Consider the following 21,672-nt stretch of genomic DNA (forward strand, 5'->3'; position numbering starts at 1 on the left):
TATAAATAAGAAACAATTCTATGGTGGCCATGTTTTCTTAAAATGGAAGCTAAAGACACAGGCATAAAGAATTTAAAAAGACCTCTACAGATGATCCGGAAAAATCTTTTCTTTTGAACATATCACCCCTAACATAATGGTTTATTTTATGGACTGTTTTCTAATTTTCCATTCAAAGGACATTCCAAATTAGAAAATCATGTCCATTCTACTCCAACATTCCTACAGAATTATTACCACATGTATAGTATCTTTCATCAAGTAGATGAAAGCAAAAGGCACGATAGAAACAAAAAGTAAAGAGAAACAATACTTTACATTAATGTTTTACAGTTCATAAACACAAAAACTATCTCATTTGACACATATGCATAAAGTGAGCTAATTATGAATATACATTAAAATGAAGAATAATTTTACAAGCAATATTTTTAAACTTTCATTTCTACTACACCCTGTAATTTTAATGCTAAAAATCTTAGATATCAAAAAAAAGTTCTCTGTTGAAGAGCGGGGGGGAGTAAGATATGATATTAAAGAAGTAGGTGGGGCCAGATGATGAAGGGCCTTGTAGACAACAGTAAGAATTTTAGACTTTGGCCTTAAGAATGGTGAAAAATCAGTAAGATTTTAAGCAAGAAAAGATTATGATCATTAGATGATTTTTAAAGATCATTTGGTAACAATGTAGAAGATAGTTTATTTGCACAGTGGCAAGGGTGGAAATAGAGAAAATAAATTACTGCAATGAACCAGACGTGATTATTAGACTTAGGGTACCAGTGGTAGCAGCAGTATGATGAAGAAAGGATTCATTTAAGAAATACTGAGTAGAAGAAATTTTAGTAGTCAAAATGTTCTAATATTCCCCCTCCAAAAAAAGACCCAGTGGTTACTGACACATTCTAGCAAAGCTTCAATAAATCAGTACTTAAATGTAAATAGAGCCAGGTGCAGTGGCTCATGCCTGTAATCCCAAGCACTTTGGAAGGCCAAGGTGGGAGGACTGCTTGGGCCCAGGAGTTCAAAACCAGCCTGGGCAACATACTAAGACCCCACTCTATAAGATATTTTTTAAAATTTTTTAAAACGTAAATGAATAAAAAGAGTTCTGGAAGTATGCAACCAAACTGATAATAGTGGTTAGTTCTGGAGAAAGGAAGTGAAAATTATGGGTAACAAAGAGGTAATATTTTTATTTTTATAAGAATATATTCATGTATGACTTGTATAATTTATAATTTTCTAAGAAATGTTCCTACAAATTAAACACAAAAAATCTTAATTCATATCTAAATTAAATAACTAAATGAAAAAAAAATATTGAAGAGGTAAAAATGATAAGACGCTGCTAATTTTCTGACTTGAACAACTCAGAAATGATATAAATGATGGTGTCATTTACAGAACTAGGAAACTAATAGAGAAAAGCAGGTTTGAAAGGAAAATAGTTAAGTCTGAGGCACAAGTGTAACAAATAAATAAAGATGTCCTATGAATAGGCGGACTACAGGAGTCTGGAGCTCAGGAGAAGTGAACACTTGAACCTGGTACATAGTGGTTTGAGAGTATAGGAGAGTAGGAAAAGGGTCCAAAAAGCAGGAAGAAGAAGGTGGCTTAACTAAGATTGGAGTTACCAAAGAGGTAAGAGAAAAACCAACAGATCTTGATTTACCAAAGTCCAGTAAAGACTGTTATGAGAAAGAGTGGTCAGCTGTGTTCAGTGCTACTGAGTTGTCAAATAAGATGAAGAATGAAGAGCCCACTGAATTTAGCAACACTGGCATCTTTAGCAGGTTCAGTGGAGTGCTGGGGCAGAGACCAAAGTTAAAAGAATGAAGTACAAGGTGAAGAAATAAAGTGAATGTGATCACTCTTTGAAGAAATTTGGATATGAAAAAAAAAATAGGGCAGAGGGTAAGAATGGGGTAGAAAGGCCCAGTGTCAAAGGAGGGCTTTTTTTTTAAGGTGGAAGAGATTTCTCCACATTTAAATGGCATTTATGCGCAATGGTAGAAAGGGAAACGAATGATTATTTCTTTTCAATAATGCCCCAAAATTAATATAGGAAACAAACTGGAATGCTGCCCATTTCTGTAGTATGACAGTGAGAAATCTCAGCCATCAGTAAATGGAATTTATTCACTCTGAAAGATAATAAATCAACAACAAAAAAAAACCTCTTCTGTAGACATTAAAGATCTGCTTACATTTAAATCATAGGGAACTTTTAGAACATTCACATCAAAATGGAAAGTGGAATTTAAAGTTCATGTGCTTAATGTCCAATCTGTAAATTCTAAAATATACTTTATCAAAATATTCAGGTGAGGGAGGATAATAATACAATAGGTCAACTTTCTCTGATTCTTCCACAGATTAAAGGTTTCACAGATGCCTTGAAAGGAAACCGATGAGTACATGAATAGCTTAGTTATTTACACCCCTTGAGGCACATACACAGCACACCTAAGGGTTCTGCCCTGAGGCAAAAGACTTAACAGATTGCCCTCCTAATTGCTCCCTGGACGCCCAGTACACAAAGCCACGTGATCCCGAGGTACAGATTCCTATATAAAACTCACCTTTAGGAAAAAAAATCAAAAGATAAATATCTTGCCAACTACTTCTAAACAAATAAAACTCTCTTACAATACCCAAAACCTAACAAATCACCACACCATGCACTAGCTAATATGCCTAATAAAATTCTGACCTGCTTCTCTTTAAAATAAAAGCAATTTAGGTAAAGAAATTAGCCAATTATTTAAACATCATTACCCAATAAACTTTTGAACATCTAGTTTTACTATAAATGCAGTGCCAATTTTATAATTTCAAAGTGAGAAATTTCATTTCTAAGGAATGCCTGTTACATCTTCATAATAAGTGTAGATAGTTGATAAAGTCATCAATTTTAAGAGTTTAAAATATAAAACAAAATCTAGGTGGAGTAAGGAGGTAAAAGAACTTTCTAAACTTGAAGAAATTCAGAACTGGCGACTAAACATCTAAAAAGGCAAGGAATTTTCCTAAGTTTAGAAAAAAAATAACAGAAAGAAATTGAATTCCTAAAAATAAAAAATCTTCCACTCCTCTGTCCCCAGGACATATTCCCCACCCTGGGGCAGAGCCCAGGTGCAGACCTGACAGTTTGTCCCCAGAGCTCGTGCTGTCCACCACTATGGCCCTCCACAACCTTTACCAACTGATGAAAAAGAGGACAGGAGTAAAGTTCACAAACTAGGAGATGCAATGAATACGCAAACATATGGGAAAATACTTAACTTTGTGAGTAAATTTTCACATTAAAACAACAGGTAACTTGTAGGAGTTCCTTAGTTTTTTATTTTGCTGTTAATTGGCAAAAAAAAAAATTGTAAAACTATGCTAATATCCATTGCTGGCAAATGGTGTGTGAAACTGGTAGGCAATTTGGCAATACATAGAAAGTGCCATAAAAACATCCAACATGCCCTTTGGCCCACTATTTCCTCTTCTGGAAGTCTATATTAAAGGCGAAAGAAAATACGGGCAGAGTGAAGGGCAGTGCTTACTCCACATGCACAAAGACACTCATCTGAGCCTCATGCATAAAATGAAAACTTGGAAACAAATTTAAATGTCCAAAATAAGACAATGGTCAAATAAAATATAAATCCACTGAATTATTTATGTTTACACATAACTTGTATATAACAGAAAAATGCTTCTCATACAATGTCAAACCAAAAAGAGCTAGATATAAAAATGTACAAATAATGAAAACCTGCATTTAATGCATAGGAAATACAAGGAGGAAAAACACTAACATGGTGACTATAGTTGGTTAACACAATGGTATAGAATGACTTTTCCCATTTCCCAGTATCTTGCACATGTTTCAAAATGTGGTTTCATTGCTTCTATTATTTTTATACAGCTTTTAAATAATGGGAGGGGAGGATTTCATAGGGTATTTGCAAATTTAAAATAGAATACAAATCCGAGTGTTCTTTGAAACTTTTTCAAAAATCAAAAATAACAGTGCAATGATAAGGATGTTTCATAATTTGTTCAATGTAGTTCAAGTTCTTTTGTACAGAGGATGCAAAAGAAAAAATGGTTATGATCTCACTTAGGGTCTTAGAAGTTATCTCAGAAGTTATTTAATTCTAAATACAATTGGAAAGCCATTTGAGTTTTAAGTTGGAATGTTCCATAATCTGATTTATGCTATAGCCTCTGTTTTCTAGTTTGTTTTTTGGTAAAATCTGACATCTTAGATGTCCAGTGAAATATCTGTGGGAAGAGGAAGAACCATTTACACCACCTAACTCTTGATCTAAAAAACTAACATCATTAGATAAAAAAATCATTTTTAGTAATATTGCAAATCTTAACATCTCCCCTACTAGACTGACAGTTTCTGAGGTATGGCAGGGATGCATCTTATTTTCGCATGGTGGGTGGTTCTCACGTAAGTATACAGAGCTGTGCTTGAGGAGGTATACAAGGGGAAAAACTAATGCCCTGTCAACCAGGATCATCATAAACCACCACTCAAGTAAGCAGACATAAATAGGGCTGTCCACTTTCAAATAAATCTTTCTAAGATAGTAAAGTATTTCTGAGAGAAGAGGTGGGTACCCAAAGCACCAAACCAAAACAGTCCAGGCAAGCCCCCAGGTCATCTAAGCCTGAGCCCTGGAATACTCAATTGTAGCCAACCATAAAGTATACATTACTACAATGGATTCTGAGAATTTGGCCTTTTGGTTAGTGGTGGTTAACACAGAATGCTCTTTTATTGGGACATGTCGAAAGAATGTATTTGAGTTTGATCCAATGACCAAATTACATAGTTAATTCTGTAATATAGTAACTTGGCTTTCACTGACCTATGCTCAAAGATCATTTTGATTGAAATAAATGTTATATAAGATAAATTCTCTAATAGGGACTGAGGCATTTTAGTTAACCAAGGCTGCTACATTTGCTATTAAAGCCACTGGGTCTTCAGGTCTTAGAACAATATAGTAGGAAGAAGCTTATAATCTATATCCAGTGCCCAATGAAGTGATGTACAACACACTAAAAGCACCAATGAGTATGTGTGTAAACACTCTATAGTTTAAAAAGGATATCACATACAAAATATTCTTTGGTAACTAAAATGTATCTAGACCTTTCTTTGTATCTTTCAACATGCTCCCTTCACACATTATATGCCACTTCATATTCAAAGAAGCCTTTTTAGTTAAGCAAGGCAGGTATTATCACCCCACCATAGGTGTGGTAAGTGGTAAGCTTAAGTGAGCTACAGAAGTTCATACAGCTGCTAGATGTCAAAGCAGAAACTACACTTCCAAGGTGAAGGACATTCTCATTTGCCTCTCCTCCCCTTACCAGATCTCCATCAGAGAGCTGACTGACTTGCTTCTTGTGCAAGCAATGTGATCAAAATGAAATTATCTGATGACATCCCAGATATATGTCCTTTCTTGATAGCTGGCCAGCAGTAAGAGTTGTTTCATCTACTAACACCCCATAATAGAAAATCCATAGATTTTTACCCAAAAGGCAAACCAATAATTTAAAAGGTAAGCCTCCTGAGCCAAAGCCCAAACGTTATTTTAAAAGAATTTATTTTAAAATTCAAGGGCTAACATAAAGGAAAACCAAAGGCAGACTGCTCAGAGGTTTTTCTCCCTTGTTTTCTACTGTTTACATCAAGCAAGACATTTCAATTATCTAGAATAACTATGCCAATTATTTTGCATAGTCATTTGGCAGTAGTCCTAAAATAAGTCCTAACTTATTACACCAATTAATATGAATACTTTTAAATTATTTCAACTGAGTAAAATGTTTCTAAATTTTAAAATATCTATCTTAAGTATGGAGAATTATTGGTTTATCTACTATGAATTACTAATAATTATGTTTTATATAAAATACAGCAGCTAACATGTTTTGAGTTCTTTATCATGTGCTGGGCACTGGGCTATTTAAACATGAAATCTCACTGAATCCTCACAACAATCCTACCGTGTAGGTAGAAACTTTTGGTTTTTGAGACAGGTGCTTTCTCTGTCGCCCAGGCTGGAGTACAGTGGCATTATCACTGCTTACTACAGTCTCGACCTTTTGGCATCAAGTGATCCCCCTGCCTCAGCCTCCCAAGTAGCTGGGACTACAGGTATGTGCCACCACACCTGGCTAATTATTTTTTTAATTTTTTGTAGAGATGGAGGCCTCCCTATGTTACAGAGGCTGGTCTCAAACTCCTGTTCTCAAGTTATACTTCTCATCTTGGCCTCCCAAAATGTTGGGATTACAGGTGTGAGCCACCATGCCCAGCCACAAACAACTTTTAAATCTACTTCATAAATGTGGAAACAGAGGCACTAAACATTAGTTAACCAATCAGAAGGTAAGAAAACTGGGATCTGAAGGTAAAAAGTCTAGCCACTATACTATATGGCCTCTGTGATCTACCTGTTCTCTTGTATGGCTTTCAGATAATGGAAAAAGCATAGACTCCAGACTCTGACTACCTGTGTTCAAATCCTAGCTCCTGTGCTTGTAGATGCAATCTTGAGAAAGCTAGAGAAAATGTTCTTGCACTTCTCAACAACAAAACGCACGTAAGGACCTGGGTAAAGTGGCTCATGCCTGTAAATCAGGACTCTGGAAGGCCAAGGCAGGAGGATGGATCACTTGAGGTCAGGAGTTCAAGACCAATAGAGTGATACCCCATCTCTAAAAAACCTTTGTTTAAATGAAATAGCCAAGCATGGTGGTACATGCCTGTAATCTCAGGAGGCTGAGTTGGGAGGATCGCTTGAACCCAGGAGTACAAGGCTGCAGTGAGCTATGACTGCACCACTGTACCTAGCCTGGGCTACAGAATGAAACCCTGTCTCAATTAAAAAAAAAGAAAAAGAAAAAAGGCACTTAAGGCCTGATGTAAGCATTTCTACACTGCAGAATTGTTATGAAGAGAAAACGTAATGCCTAGAAAACAGTGACTGGCTCACGCTTAGGGATCAAAACTCTCAGCTGTAACACAGTGAATCCTCAGGGGATGGTGAGGTGTCTGGGGCTATGGCTCCACACCAAATGGCCTCAAACTGCTCTTGTTGAATTCTTAAGTCTTCTTTCTTTTTAAAGGTTTTACTTCCTCATGCTATCACTTAATCAAGCTGACACTGTCTGGGGATGTGCCTGTATATAAGGCATTGCCTTCTGTGCCTTTTTTTTTTTTTTTTTTTTTGAGACAGCAGATCGCTCTGTCACCCAAGCTGGAGTACAGTGGCAAGATTATGGCTCATGCAGCCTCAACCTCCTGGGTTCCAGCGATACTCTCACCTCAGCCCCCCAGGTAGCTGGGACTACAGGTGTGCGCCATCACGTCTGGTTAATTTTTGTATTTTTGTGGAGATGGGGTTTCACCATGTTGCTCAAGCTAGTCTCAAGCTCCTGGCTCAAGCAATCTGCCGCCTCAGCCTCCAAAGTGCTGAGATTACAGGCATGAGCCACCACACCCAGCATGTGCCTCTTTCAAATACATTATCAACTAGAAAGCTAAACTAGAAAGCTAAATACACTATAAACTAGAAAGCTAAACTTTCTAAAACAATTTCTAAGTAAGAATATCAAATTCTAAGAGAAGATTCTGGGTCTTTCCAATTAGCTAAGAGAAAAACTTCAGTGTGTGGACATTGTAACATCTAGTTTTGTCTTTTTAGAGTTTGAGTTGCTTATTCACCTTCTTTGTGAGGTTTGAAGAATGCTGAGGATACCACACATTTCAGACCTACACATAAACTTGGTCTTGCTGGAGCACACTAAAACGTGGCACGGCCACTATCCCATCCAATCAAATATACAGGATAAAGAGAGGCAAAGTGGGTACAGGCTGGTATATTAGATTGCTCAAAAAATGCATAAAAACATATGCAACCTTTTCTGGCTAAGAGTTAAAAGAAATTAAAAATGACACTTAGGCTGGGTGTGGTGGTTCACGCCTGTAATCCCAGCACTTTGAGAGGCCAAGGCGGGCAGATCGCTTAGAGCCCAGGAGTTCAAAACCAGACTGGGCAACATGGTGAAACCCACTCTCTATTAAAAATACAAAAATTAGCTAGGCATGGTGCCCAGCGCCTGTAGTCCCAGCTACTGGTGGGAGGATCACTTGAGCCTGGGAGGTGGAGGTTGCAGTGAGCCAAAATCACTGCCAGCCTGGGTGACAGAATGAGACCATCTTAAAAAAAAAGACACCTGATAGACGATACATTTGGAGGTTTAAGGTGCTTTACAGAAGAGGAACTAAGGTATTGGGCAGATGTACCCATTTTAGACACATTTGCCAAACTTACTGCCAAATATGGTGGTCTGACAGAACTTTTCAGTATACTATGCCAACCTAATGCTATTTGCACACACTCTCTAGTAAGTCAGCAAAGGGAATTGACTCCATCTTTCAGTGATGAGCCCATTAGACAAACCTAAGTACTGAAAACCGCTAAGTGGTAGAAGAGAACATAATCACACTGTTTACTGTGAGACAAAGTCTTCGATGGATTAAAATAAAAGCACACAAGGGAGGGTGAAATGGAAGGATCATACAAAATATATCTGAGATGCCTCAAAAATAAAAGAGCTGTCAAATCGGAAACAAAGTTTAGAATGTTCCATTCTTATTACAGCAACTATATCAAGGACTGCTATATTTCTGTGTCACACCATAGAAACTGCCATTCCCAAACATTTTTCAAAATTTAAGGTGTCAGCCATTCCCTATCCAAGAAGCTGATTGATAAAATATATATATATAATTTTTTTTTTTGAGACAGAGTCCCGCTCTGTCGCCCAGGCTGGAGTGCAGTGGCGCAATCTCAGCTCACTGCAACCTCCGCCTCCTGGGTTCAACTGATTCTCCTGCCTCAGCCTCCCGAACAGCTGGGACTACAAGCGCCTGCCACCACACCTGGCTAATTTTTGTATTTTTAGTAGAGACGGGGTTTCACCGTGTTGGCCAGGCTGTTCTCGAATTCCTGACCTCAGGTGATCCGCCAGCCTCGACCTCCCAAAATCCTGGGATTATAAGCGTGGGCCACTGTGCCTGGCATGTGTCACATTTCAAAAAGGCTATGAACCATAATAGGGCAGGGGTCAGCAAACCTTTTCTGTAAAGAGCCAGATAGTAAATATCTTAGGCTTTGAAGGCCAAAGTTTCTGTCATAACTACTCAACTCTGCCATTAGACCATGAAATTAGTCATTGACAATACATTAAATGCTATGGTCTGAATGTTTTTGTCCCCCCAAATTTACCAATGTGATGGTGTTAGGTGGTGGAACCTCTGAGGGACGATTAGGTCATGAGGGCAGAACCCTCATGAATGGGATTAGTGTCCTTAAACAAGAGGCATGCATGACCCCCTCATTCTTCCCATCATGTGAGGTCAGAACAAGAAGGTGTCATCTACGAACCAGGAATAGGGCCCACACCAGACATTGAATTTGCCAGCACCTTGTTCTTGGGGTTCCCAGCCTCCAGAACTATAGGAAACTAAATTTCTGTTGTTTATAAGCCATCCAGTTTATGGTATCTTGCTATAGTAGCCCCAAAGGACTAAGACATAAACTAATGAGTATAGATGTGTTACAATAAGGCTTTATTTATAGACTCTGAAATTTGAATTTCATATAATTTTCACATCACAAAATATTATTCTTTTGATTTTTTTTCCAACCACTAAAAAATAAAAATAAAAAACATTCTTAGTTCGCAGGCTGTACAAAAACAGGTGGCAGGCCAGATTTGGCCTGTGGGCCATAATTTTCTGATCCTTGATACTAAGCTGCCCTAATTCAAGCATGTATATGCAAAAAACCTACCAACTACAATTTTAGAATTATGTTACTTTTGAATCTAGAGGGGATGGAGTATGCTATTATGTTTTCTGAAATAGAAACTATGGGCCGGGCATGTTGGTGCGTGCCTGTAGTCCCAGCTACTCAGGAGGCTGAGGTGGGAGGATTGCTTGAGCCCAGGAGGTTGGTACTGCAGTGAGCTGTGATCATGCCACTGCATTTCAACCTGGGTGAAACAGTGAGACCCAGAAAAGAAAGAAAGAGAGAAAGGAGAGAAAGAAAGGAAAGAAGAAAGGAAGAAAAGAAAAGAAAAGAAAAGAAAAGAAAAGAAAAGAAAAATGAAAAGAAGGAAGGAAAGGGAGGGAGGGGGGAAGGGAGGAAGGAAGGAAGGAGAGAGAGAAAGAAAAAGAAAGAGGGAGGGAGGGAGAATGGAAAGAAGGAAGGAGGGAAGGAAGGAAGGAAGGAAGGAAAAGGAAAGGGAAGGGAAGGGAGGAAGGAAGGAAGGAAACAAACTATCCTACAGAGACTACTTAAAACTCTTGGCCTCTAAAGTTAATACCAAAATGTTAAATGAGAAACTGTGTGTCTTTTTAATAACCTTTAAACATATTTTAGCTTACCTCAGGAATGACTTAAACCTCAGCAGTGCTCATATTAGCAAAGTATTTTTACGTCCATCCTTGATAGATAGGGTCTCTCCCCACCCCCCAAGCCAACTAATCATTAAGGCACTGTGCCAATAATAAGTTTCCGTAATATGATACCAGCTATTTCCAGAAGCTTCATTAGAAAATATGTTGAGTCTAAAATAAGTATGAGAACACTTTGGGATCAGAGATGAGACTGCCGAGAACAAGGGTTTAGTCAGCCTTTTGTGAACTCAGCAGAAGTGTGCAAGGTAACTACTATAAAATCTTATAGGCAGTTCTGTTACTATTCAAAACTGGTTCTATATGTCACTAGATTACAGAGTATTCTTACCAATTCTATATAACAAACAATTCCAAATAACCAAGAGGTTACTCTGATTCCATGATGACACTTTCCACGAGTTGATGTAATCATTCTTGTATGGATAGCCTTGTAAACTGGTGCTGTTAGCCTGTACTAAACCTTTTCCATTTGATTGGCCTCAGAGGGTTCAGATCAAACACCTTCCTTGCAGGCAGTGCCCCCTGTGGGGTGGGGAAAGGAGGGCACAGTCTCCAATATGTAAGCTGGCTCCCTACAACATCTCTAAAAACATCTACAGTGGCTCAAGAACAGTGTTTTTCAAATAGTGGGTTCCTGAACCACTAAGAGGTCATAGGCCAATGCTGTGTGTCACAGAAAGCATTTTTTAATGGAAATGAAACAGTATTATTGAGAACATCAGCAAGCATGGCATGTTTTAGGGATAAGTCTTGTCTTGTGAAAATCTGTTTCTGTTATTTATAGTAACGTATGTGTGTACTGGGTTGTGATGTAAATTTTCTTACTTTACAGGGGGTAGCAGTCTAAAAATGGCTTGAAATGCCTGCCAGACCTAAACAGATATAAAAGATAAGCAAGCAATCAAGAGAGCAGTCAGACCTGGAAATAAAAACTGCAGTCATCACTTGATGGCACAGAAAGCTTTGGGATAATTGGCATAATCTAAGAAAAGGGCATCAGGTAGGAGAAAAGTGCCCAGCCTTAGACGATAGGGACACCAACATTTAGAGGGCAGACAGAGGATGAACCACCAAAACTCAATGAAGGAGTGGCCAGAGAGGTGGGAGGAAAATCATGAGCTGAGGCTCCCTGTGCAAGCTTCTTCTACTGCAGGGAAAACCTGTAAAACTAAAAGTTAAAGCTGGGCACAGTGGCTCACACTTGTAATCTCAGCACTTTGGGAGGCCAAAGTGGGCGGATCACCTGAGGTCAGGAGTTAGAGACCAGCCTGGCCAAAATGGCGAAACCCCATCTCTACTAAAAATACAAAAATTAGCCAGCATGGTGGCGCACACCTGTAATTCCAGCTATTCAGGTGGCTGAGGCACTAGAATTGCTTGAATCCGGGAGGCAGAGGCTGCAGTGAGCCAAGATGGGGCCATTGCATTCCAGCCTGGGGGACAGAGCAAGACACTGTCTCAGAAAAAAAAAAAAAAAAAGTGAGTAAGAAGGCATATCTCAATTTCCCATTTTAAAAAAAATAAGGCATGAATGAGGAAGGGTTGGAGAATGTTTATAAAGTAAAGACAGTAAAAGATGCTACAGAGCCTGGAAATTTACTTACTTTGCTGATACACATCTAAGAATACTCGCTTGATATTTTATGGTAAGTACTGTATACCAAGAGAGGATGTTGGTATCCATTTAAACCACCTATTTCCATATGTGAAAACATGTGGGAGACTCACAGAATGGTTAATCATTTTAGGTTTGTCTGTTAGCGTTCTAAAGGTGCCAAACTGCACCACAGTGAATCTTGTCCTTAAAGTATATTTTCCACGATCTTCTTGCAAATTTCACACTAAATTTCCTGTGAGGAAAGGATAATAGTTAATAACCTGGAAGCAAATGCTTTCAACATAAAGTATAACAGAATAACAGGGTTGCCTTTTGTTTAGACTGGAGTTGTCCCAAGGCTTTATCCTGAGCCCCTGTCGTTAGAAGCCACAGCTTCTAATCTTCTGGGCAGCAGCCTCAGTTAGAGGTAAGGGGGGTTCCCTGGAAACAAACATGAAAATCCAGTATCATGACTACTTTAAATGTCTTTGTCTAGTTCATAACTTCTTACAAATAACCTGTCAGTACTCTTGGTCTTAATAATACAGCACATTTCTGTAGTGGGATGCTAACTTTCTTTTTCAATATTTACTTAGAAAAGAGGTAACTACTGCTCAGGACAATTAGTATGTTACAGAATCAGGAGGATGATACTGAAAAACGGGCCTTAAAAATTATCTTGCCAAGTTTCTTCATTTAACAGGTAAGAAACTGGAGATTTTTCCAGGTGATCCAGAGGAAAGAACCTGGCTGCCAGAAGCAGTTAGATGAGGGTTTCAATCCCACTTCTATTACTTTTTCATCACACAAAGTCAGTTTCAGTTACCTTTATTTGTAAAATAAAGGTAACTACCAATCTCACACAGGATAATTAAAAGGAAGCAATGTGTTTAAAGCACTTAGCACAGTGCTGGCACATGGTAGGTATTCAAAAGTAAGTCCCTCTCCTTCAGCCCAGGGAAAAGTCCACATTGGGACCTACTCCCACTCTTCTGTGACTTTACCCCCCTCCCCCACAAACACACACACACAAGGAAAAAGACCACAAGAATATATATGTATTTCATCTTTTTATTCGTCCTTATTTAAATATAAAATTAACATTAAGGGGCTTCTTATATAACACACCTAAATTCAAACTCAATCCAAAAGATGGCAATGGTCTAAGGAATGCGTAGAGAAAGAAGAAAACCAAGGTGCCTCAGTGAGACAAGGCGAAAACAAGCAAGTTCAACATCACAGAAGTCAAAGTTGTAATTCCATATAAATGGCTACTGTTATCAAAAGCCAGGAAAAGATCAAAGAGAAACAGAAGCTTAAATAACCCATTGTATTGGCTATAAAAATCAGTGGTGACCTTGAAGAGAGATATTCCAAAGGTGAGGGTAAAAAACTAAAGCCAGTAACAGAAGTCAAAATAAAAATAAGTGCTAGATAAGTAAAATCAATGGAAACAGCCACTCATTTGAAGTGCTCAGTAGTAAGGAGACAAATCAAACAATTATCATGTGTGGGGGCAAGATCAAAAAGTAGGAGACAAGAGCACAGGCTCTGAAACCACACTGCCTGGATTCACATCCCAACTCTACCAAATAATAGCTATGTGACCTTAGGAGAACTACTTACCTTCTCCATGCCTATTTCCACATCTGCAAAGCAAGCTTAAAAACATTACTTCCTCTGCCAGTTATTTTTCTGTTGGTTATCAATTCTTCTCTGCATTACAAGGGGCTAGAAGTTTATACACTATATTTTCCAAACTCCCTTGTCAACTTGCTTCCAGTTGGGTTCCACCCATGGGAAACACTGTCAACAGACTGCAAGGTGAGAGAAAGAAAAGGCCTTTTTTGTTTCCTGGTTCTAGAGATACCTCCAACAGCAGCAACAGATAACTGTAGGCTCCATCATCATCTGTGGTGGCTCCAAAGCAGCAGAACCAATGAAGATCTCCAGCAGACCTGCAGGGCATGCACTTTATGCAGCAGTGGACACCTGACACTTGATAACATCCTCTTCTCCTTTTTACTCATTCAACAATCAACATTCATTTACACATTCTCTCTCTCTCCCTCTCTCTCTCTCTCTGCTTTTCTGGTCCAACATTACCCTCCCAACACACACTTTTTTGTTTTTGTTCCTCCAGCCCTTTCAACATCACTATAACCAATACCCCGCATTAAATCTTTCTCTGCTGAAAACATCTATCTAACGGTAGGTTTTTGGTGTTTTGTTTTGTTTTTTTTCCATTTTCCTGACTGGACACTAACTGATAGCACCTACTTCTTACAGTCGTTTTGAAAATAAAATGAGTTTAGAAAGTAAAGACTTTAGATCACTACCTGGCCCCTAGAAAGCACTTTATCAATATTAACAATTGTTGCTCTTCAAGCATCAAACCCACATCCAAAATCGAGTTCCTTGTCTCCCAAACAGAATCTAATTCTGAAAACAGTCCCATCATCCTTTCCCTCACCCAGGCTCCAAATCTGAGGTGGTTTTCTTCACATCATAAGCAAAATCTGCGGGTTCCCTCTTTAGCAAGTCCACCCATCTTCATTCACCTGGTGTACGCCTTTAACTAGCTTGGATGAAGGCACTCCCCCTCCCCAGGGATTTCTCTGCTTGCAGCCTCCAGGTCATTCTACAGGTGCCCTAGAATATTTTTTTAAAGGGGAGGGGAGCGGTCAGATCACGTCATTCACCGCATAAAAACTACCAGTGGTGCCCAAGGTCACAAGTCCATTCAGCCACATACGGCCTTCCTGAACCCCTGCCTTCTTTCTTAACAGTAGTTCTCACTATACCTGTCTCCTATTTGCATCCTCAAATCTTGCACCCCAACCACATGAGAAATCTCTGACATTCCCCAAACTCCCCCTTTGGTCCCTCCATATCTGGATGGAATGCCCTCTCTGATCCACTCCCACTGCAGAGCCTTATCCTTTCCATCTCATTGAGAACTAACTTCTCTTATTCTTCTTAAGCATTTCACCAAACCATCACTATCATAATTTACCACTATGTGTGTTATATGTATTGTGCTCTTAATGAGACTAAAGTTCATTACACCTGAAATGTCCTCTATACAGCAGAGCTTCCCCATATGAGAGATTAAAGTTCCAAGACAGCAAAACCTCAGCTCTTGAGCCAGCCAAAGCCAGTAGTGTCCAATCACTAGCCTGTTAGCAGCTTATCTACAATTAGAAATCACCTCCTACCCCAGTGCAGTACAAATTATCTTCTGTGTGCTATGAGGTAAAAGAGACTGGGAAGCACTGCTCTATAGCGTCTGGCTCAGCACCTTAAACCAAAACAACAGCACTGGTCTTCCACCAGAGCTCAAGAAATGTAAAGAACTCCTTCTCCATTTCCAAACTTTTACTAGCAGCATTTCCTTGCACTGGTAAAAGCTCTCAAGTAAAACCATACCAGTTCCTCACCTATTAACAATTTTCTTAATATTTGGAAAGTGAATAAAATTTAATGAATGAAAACACAGAACTTTTAAATATAAGACGACTATATATTCCAGACTCATTTGTATTCGTAAATAGTAGATTTTATTTTGGACCATTTAACACATAACTGGATTCTAAGACAGTCAACTGGAATTCAGAACACAGTTCCCTATCAAGTGGGAAAATTGTGGTTAGCTTCTTAGGCTTCCATTTCTTATAAATACTTTAAAACAATACTGCTTCAAATAACAGCAGTTAAATACTACTGTCTGGAAAAAAACATTAACTTAAAAGAATGAGGAAATACATGATTTTTTGCAGATTTTGGGGGATCTTCAAGATCCTTTCAAGGGCTTAAAAGGTTCAAGACATTATTTCTAACTTTAAAATTCTACAAGCTGCATTTTCCTTGTTACAGGGCTATCACTGTAGTAACTTTTATCAGCCATGTATAATCACAATTGAAACAAAAAGAACAGGAAAAAGAGAACACTGGAAAAGTAAAGGGGGCAAGGAAATAACTAGAGGCAAAGAAGACATACAAAATGGTGGAACTTAGTTTTAAGCAATAAATGAGAGGAGAGATAAGAAAAACCATCCAGGATGTTCCAGGAAAGTTGTCAAAAATTGAGGAGGCAACTTTCCCACGTCTGCCATAAGATGGCGCTAGCAACCAAGGACAGCTTGGTAACTCATCAACTAGGAAGAGTAGGGCTAAAACAGGTCCTGGAGTAAACAGGAAATTTTTTTTTTAAATCCTTCAAAGGTGTAAGGTAAGGTTTCCAAATTTACAGACACTTGTGAAAACATTTCCCTAGCCAACAGAGAAATTATAAAAGGATGGTTTAGTTTTCATAAAGCTATGATTATTCCATTAAGAAGACTGTCTTCTATTCTGAGATTATTTTTTAATTATATTAGAATGTTTTGTTTTAAACTGTAATTACTACATGAGCCAGTTCTGGGTGTGTTTACCCACAGATACACTCTGAGAGCTCTATATCTCAAGTGAGCTGATCACTGCCAGACCCCATTTCTCAGGCTACTAGGCTTTTCTCTGGGTTCAGTCTACAAGAGGCACTGGTGCAAAACTGGAAGGTGAGAAGGAAGGATTCACAACATTTCTCCCACTCCTTCCATCTCTTCTTTAGGTAGTGTTTCCAGCAATGGCTGCATTGCTTCCATGGCTCCAGCTCCTACTTGCCCCTACCAGGAGGTTTCAGTCTCCTGAGGTGAACCCTGGCTCCTAAATTCCCATAGCCTAACCCTAGTGAGTGTATTATCTTTGTGTATTATCTTCGTGCTGCTTTAAAAGCCCTCATCATTCAATCTACCTTGCTGTTTCAGCTGCATAACCTGAATAACCAATACCCTGCACTGAATTCCTGTTTCAAAAACTTAAGAGTAGTTTCTCTTTTCCTGGGTGGACCCTGACCACTACATTAGGCCAGTGGTTCTGTGTGTATGAGAATCACCTGGAATGCTTATTAAAACCCAGATGCTAGGCCCCATCTCCAGAGTTTCCCAGTCAGTATGTCTATGTGAAGCCCAAGAATGTGTATCTCTAACAAATTAAGAGGTGATGATGATGCTATTGAACCGGAGACTACATTTTGAAAAATACTACAAAAAACAAAAAATTGACCATCTTACGTTGGTCTGTTTCTCCTCCTTTTTACAAACTGGATAGTAAAATCCAAAAAACACTGAAACTCAAGAAAACCCATACTTCTTCTGTCTTTACACTATATACATATTATATATATTACATAATTATATATAATATATTATATATTTTATATATAATATAATATATAATATATATTTTATATATAATATATTGTTATATATATTATATATTACGTGTTATATATAATATATATATATCAAACCTGTAAGACAGCTTATTACTATAAAAGCCAACGTTTTTAAGGAATGAGGGTTTTCTCTTTTTTAATTTTCACAGCCAAGTCCAAAGGAATGATTTTTTAAAGTAAATATATTAGGTTGGTGCAAAAGTAATTGCAGTTTTTGCCCTTACTTTCAATAATTTCATTAATAGCATTCATTGTATTTTACCAGAAATAAAATCCCAAATATCATAACCAACCCACTGAACTTCTACGAAAATAAAATGAATTCTAATTCATTGTAAATAACTCAGCCAATGAAGTCTGAAACCTACAAAATAATCAATTGGCAGATGGTTCTTCTGCCTTAAAATTTAAGATAAAAAACAGTCTCAAATAATGTGAAGGGCAACTTAAAAAGAGTGTTTGAAGCTGGGCATGGTGGCGTGCACCTGTAGTCCCAGCTATTTGGGAGGCTGAGGCAGGAAGATCACTTGAACCCGAGTTCGGGGCTGCAGTGAGCTATGATTCTGACACTGCACTCCAGCTTGGACAACAGAGCAAGGCTCCATCTCTGCCGAAACACACGCACAGACACACACACACAGTGTTTTGAAACTAAGGTTTAAGAATCACTACAGTGTTTAGATTTATGCTGGCAAAAAGTTAAAATCAAGTATGTAATCAAATCATAGCTGAATTGTATACATAAACAGAAAGAACTTATTATGAGACCAAAGGGCCTAGAGACTAGCACTAATTAAAAAATAATGAAGCCACTATGTAATTTTTAATTTCCTAGTAGTCACATTTTAAAAATTAAAATAAACAGGCTAAATTAATTCTAATAATACTTTTAACACAAATATTATCATTTCAATAAATTGCTCATAATGTTTTACATTCTTTTTATTGCACTAAGTCTTCAAACTCTGGTGCATGTGTTACACTTCCAGTAATCTCAATTCCAGCCTGCCACATGGCTACCACATCAGACAGCAAAATTATAGATGAATAAAAATTTGCCAGTCTCTTTACTGAACAGATTGATATTTAGCATAATGGTAGCAATCTACTATCCTTTTCTACAAATTACTTGTAAATTATATTTTTTAAAAGTTTAAAGCTTTAAATGTATTGTTCTCAAACACTTAGTTACAAAACTAAGTTAACATTCTGGCTCCTGCCATCTAATAGTGTGTGTGTGTGTGTGTGTGTGTGTGTGTGTGTGTGTGTGTGTTTTAAAGTATCTCAAGAGAATCACACTGTAAACAGGTAAGCTACATCACTTAGCTACATCAATACCATCACTGCTATTTATTTTACTTCTAGTCTGAAAGCCGGGGGCATCTCAACTTGACTTTCTCTAGCCCAAAGGAACACCCAGGAGCCACTGTAGGCCTCCACTGGTACCCAGAATAAGGAATTCTCATCTCCTGGGCTTGAGAACAGAAAACTAAGTCACAACTACCAAGCTAAATACCCAAGCTGACGTATCTGGTCCTTTGACAAGGGAAACTGATATAACCCCATCACTAATTCAACAGCAGCAGTTACTCAGTGGGGCTAGTAGAATTGTGATAAACAAAAAGTATCAGTCACATTTTTAATGTGATTAAAATAATACTTTAATACTGAATTAAAAACAGAACAAATCAGCTTGAGATACCTTTAATTACTCATGATCTGTAAAATGAGACCAGATTATAAAATTAAAAATCTAAATAGACTACAAAATAGCTTTTACTTTCAGTAGAAAGTAAAATAAAGTACAACATATATTGCCTTAATACAGTTGATGATCAAAATGCAGTCTAAGAATGGAATATATAATAAGTCACTGAATACAGAGGCAGACTATAAGTCATAAAATGGTGCTTTGAGAAACTCCCTCAACTGTCCTTAATATTCAAAATCCAGGGTATGATAATGGTTTACTCTAGAATCAAGTGATGTATGAATTTAAATTAGACCCTAAAGAAGTGCAGGGGGATTGAAATGGAGCCTCTAATACCAAACAACTTCTGAACCCCTCAAAAACAATGGACTGTTCCTTCGCTTACCAGAAAGTGAGTTTTCTTTTGCACATAAAACTCTTGCCATAAGCATAAATGTACTTGTGTGTATATGCAAGAGTAGTGTGATAATTACATACCTTTGGGGCTTAAATACATCTCGTGTCACGTCACACCTAAGGCATACAGTTATTTCATTTTGAACCATTCACTCCAGAGAGTAATTATTCATCCTATAACTTGGTCATAAAATGCAGAGCTTACTCAGTATTTCAGCAATTGTACAGCATAGGTGGATTTTTACATGGTACTTCTATAAATCAGATAACCAAAACATGTACCTTAATAAGTTAAAGTGCTAAAATTATGGTGAGTTATATAGACTTCCTAAGCTTTTAACTTGTGCCCAGTCTACACAGAAAGCTGCAAATGCTACAGGCAGGTCCAACTATGGAATAAAGTTGAACACGCAGGCAGTTAACTAATTTGAGCAGGGATAAGTACGATGGCAGCAGGAATGAGGTCACAAGAAGGCATGAAGACATTCAAAATACCATTCCTGGATGCTGCCTGGAAAGATAACCTTTCCTCATCAGCAAACAGAAGAGTTTCCTAAAACAAAGTGGGGAAAGCACATTTTAAGGCTTGCTCTAAGAGTTAGGTCTTTAAGCTATAATTCGGTAGTAAGAGAATGTCTACAGCATCTGCTGAATCTATCTACAGGGCTGCCAACACAATCCACAAGAACTCGAAGTTGCGCCTTCCAGTAACTGAGGTGTGTGCACCTCTACTGCCTCACACAGCTTGTTATACTCATCTCTTTCTGAAGGATGTCCTACACACATTGCCCCAGTCTCCCACTAAAATCGAGAAAATGGTAATTGTTTCAAGTCGAAGTATTTATGTCACTAAATGTTGTGACTGAAATTATTTGTAAACGTCCAACAAAGAAAAAGTCACCCTCAACTGAGTGTAGTATCAGCTCCAAGGAACAAGAAGGTACTATATCGTGAATGGGTTATACATCCATTACTACTTATCAAAGAGAAAAAAATAAAACATAATACATTCAGAAGTAGTGAAACACTGCTCAGAGGTCAGGCCACTATATTTGAATGGTATCACAGACCAAGGAGGACTGTGAATGACACATGTGCAAAAAGACAAGCTGCCTCTAGCAACACTTGGAAAACAAAGAACAACATGATCCCACTTGAGAGCTGGGAGGCCTAGGTGTTCAAGTCTAGCACAGACTTCCCAGATGCTCCTGACAAGTGACTTAACATATCTGTTTCCTCAGCCTTAGAATGAGAATACCTTCTCCTCAAAGTTGTTATGAGAGCTAGAAATCAATGCTTGTAAAGCACAGAACTGGTACTACCCAAAAGGTGGTCAATATGTTGAGCTGCAACAATATAAAATGGCAAATAAATGTGTTTCAAATGAGAGCTCATCCCAATCGTCATCCCAAACAAGACACTGAAAAATTTCAGGTTTCTCCAAGACCACTTTGAGACAGAAATGACTTTCATGTGGCAGATCATTCTACCCTGCTACTTATGTTAACTTGAGGAAGCAAAGATTAAAAACAAACTGAAAAAAAGCTCAAGCATAAGCAAGAATGCACAGATCAACAGATAGGGGGAAAAAAAAGTTCAGGCAGACTTGCTATGGCCCACAGTGACCCTGCACATGAGCTCCAAGGTCAGTGCCTTGCCCCCATGACCAAACACAGTTGCTCATCCAAGAGAACTGACAAGACAGGAAAGAAGAGAACTGACCTATGCATGTGGGCAAAAGAAAGTCTCCTGCTCTAACTACACACCTACCACCATCTTGCAATCTTTGGCTGCAAACAGGACTGTTTGGTTTTTCCCTGTAATACATGCCAAACTGAATGTATTAGAAACTATGTCATATAAATCCACATTCTAAGACAACTAACCTTGATAAAGTACTTACTGTAATTAAAATAGCATACCGTTTCTTAAACTCAGATTCTAAGAAAGTGCCTCTAACCATAAAGGTGAATGCAAGTGTACCTTTGGAAAATCTGGGAGTGGCCCAAAGTAGCCAAACACACAAAACTAGGCTGTATTTTTCAAACTGGCATATTCTTTGTGTGATGGGTGTGAAGCAATAGATAGATGGAACCACTGAATAAAAGCAATGCCTCCTCCTGGAGAGTTATGAAAATATTCCCAAAGTAAAACACCACTTCCTTCATCCATTTATT

The 21,672-nt window shown here is 38.2% G+C and overlaps 1 protein-coding gene across 1 annotated transcript in view; it reads right to left on the bottom strand.

Moving 5' to 3' along the window:
- Positions 1–21,672, bottom strand: part of ZSWIM6 (zinc finger SWIM-type containing 6) — a 211,207-nt gene that overhangs the window by 169,350 nt on the left and 20,185 nt on the right. The window lies entirely within an intron of this gene.

This window comes from Pan paniscus, chromosome 4 (assembly GCF_029289425.2).
Source record: "Pan paniscus chromosome 4, NHGRI_mPanPan1-v2.0_pri, whole genome shotgun sequence".
NCBI classification, from domain to species: Eukaryota; Metazoa; Chordata; class Mammalia; order Primates; family Hominidae; genus Pan; species Pan paniscus.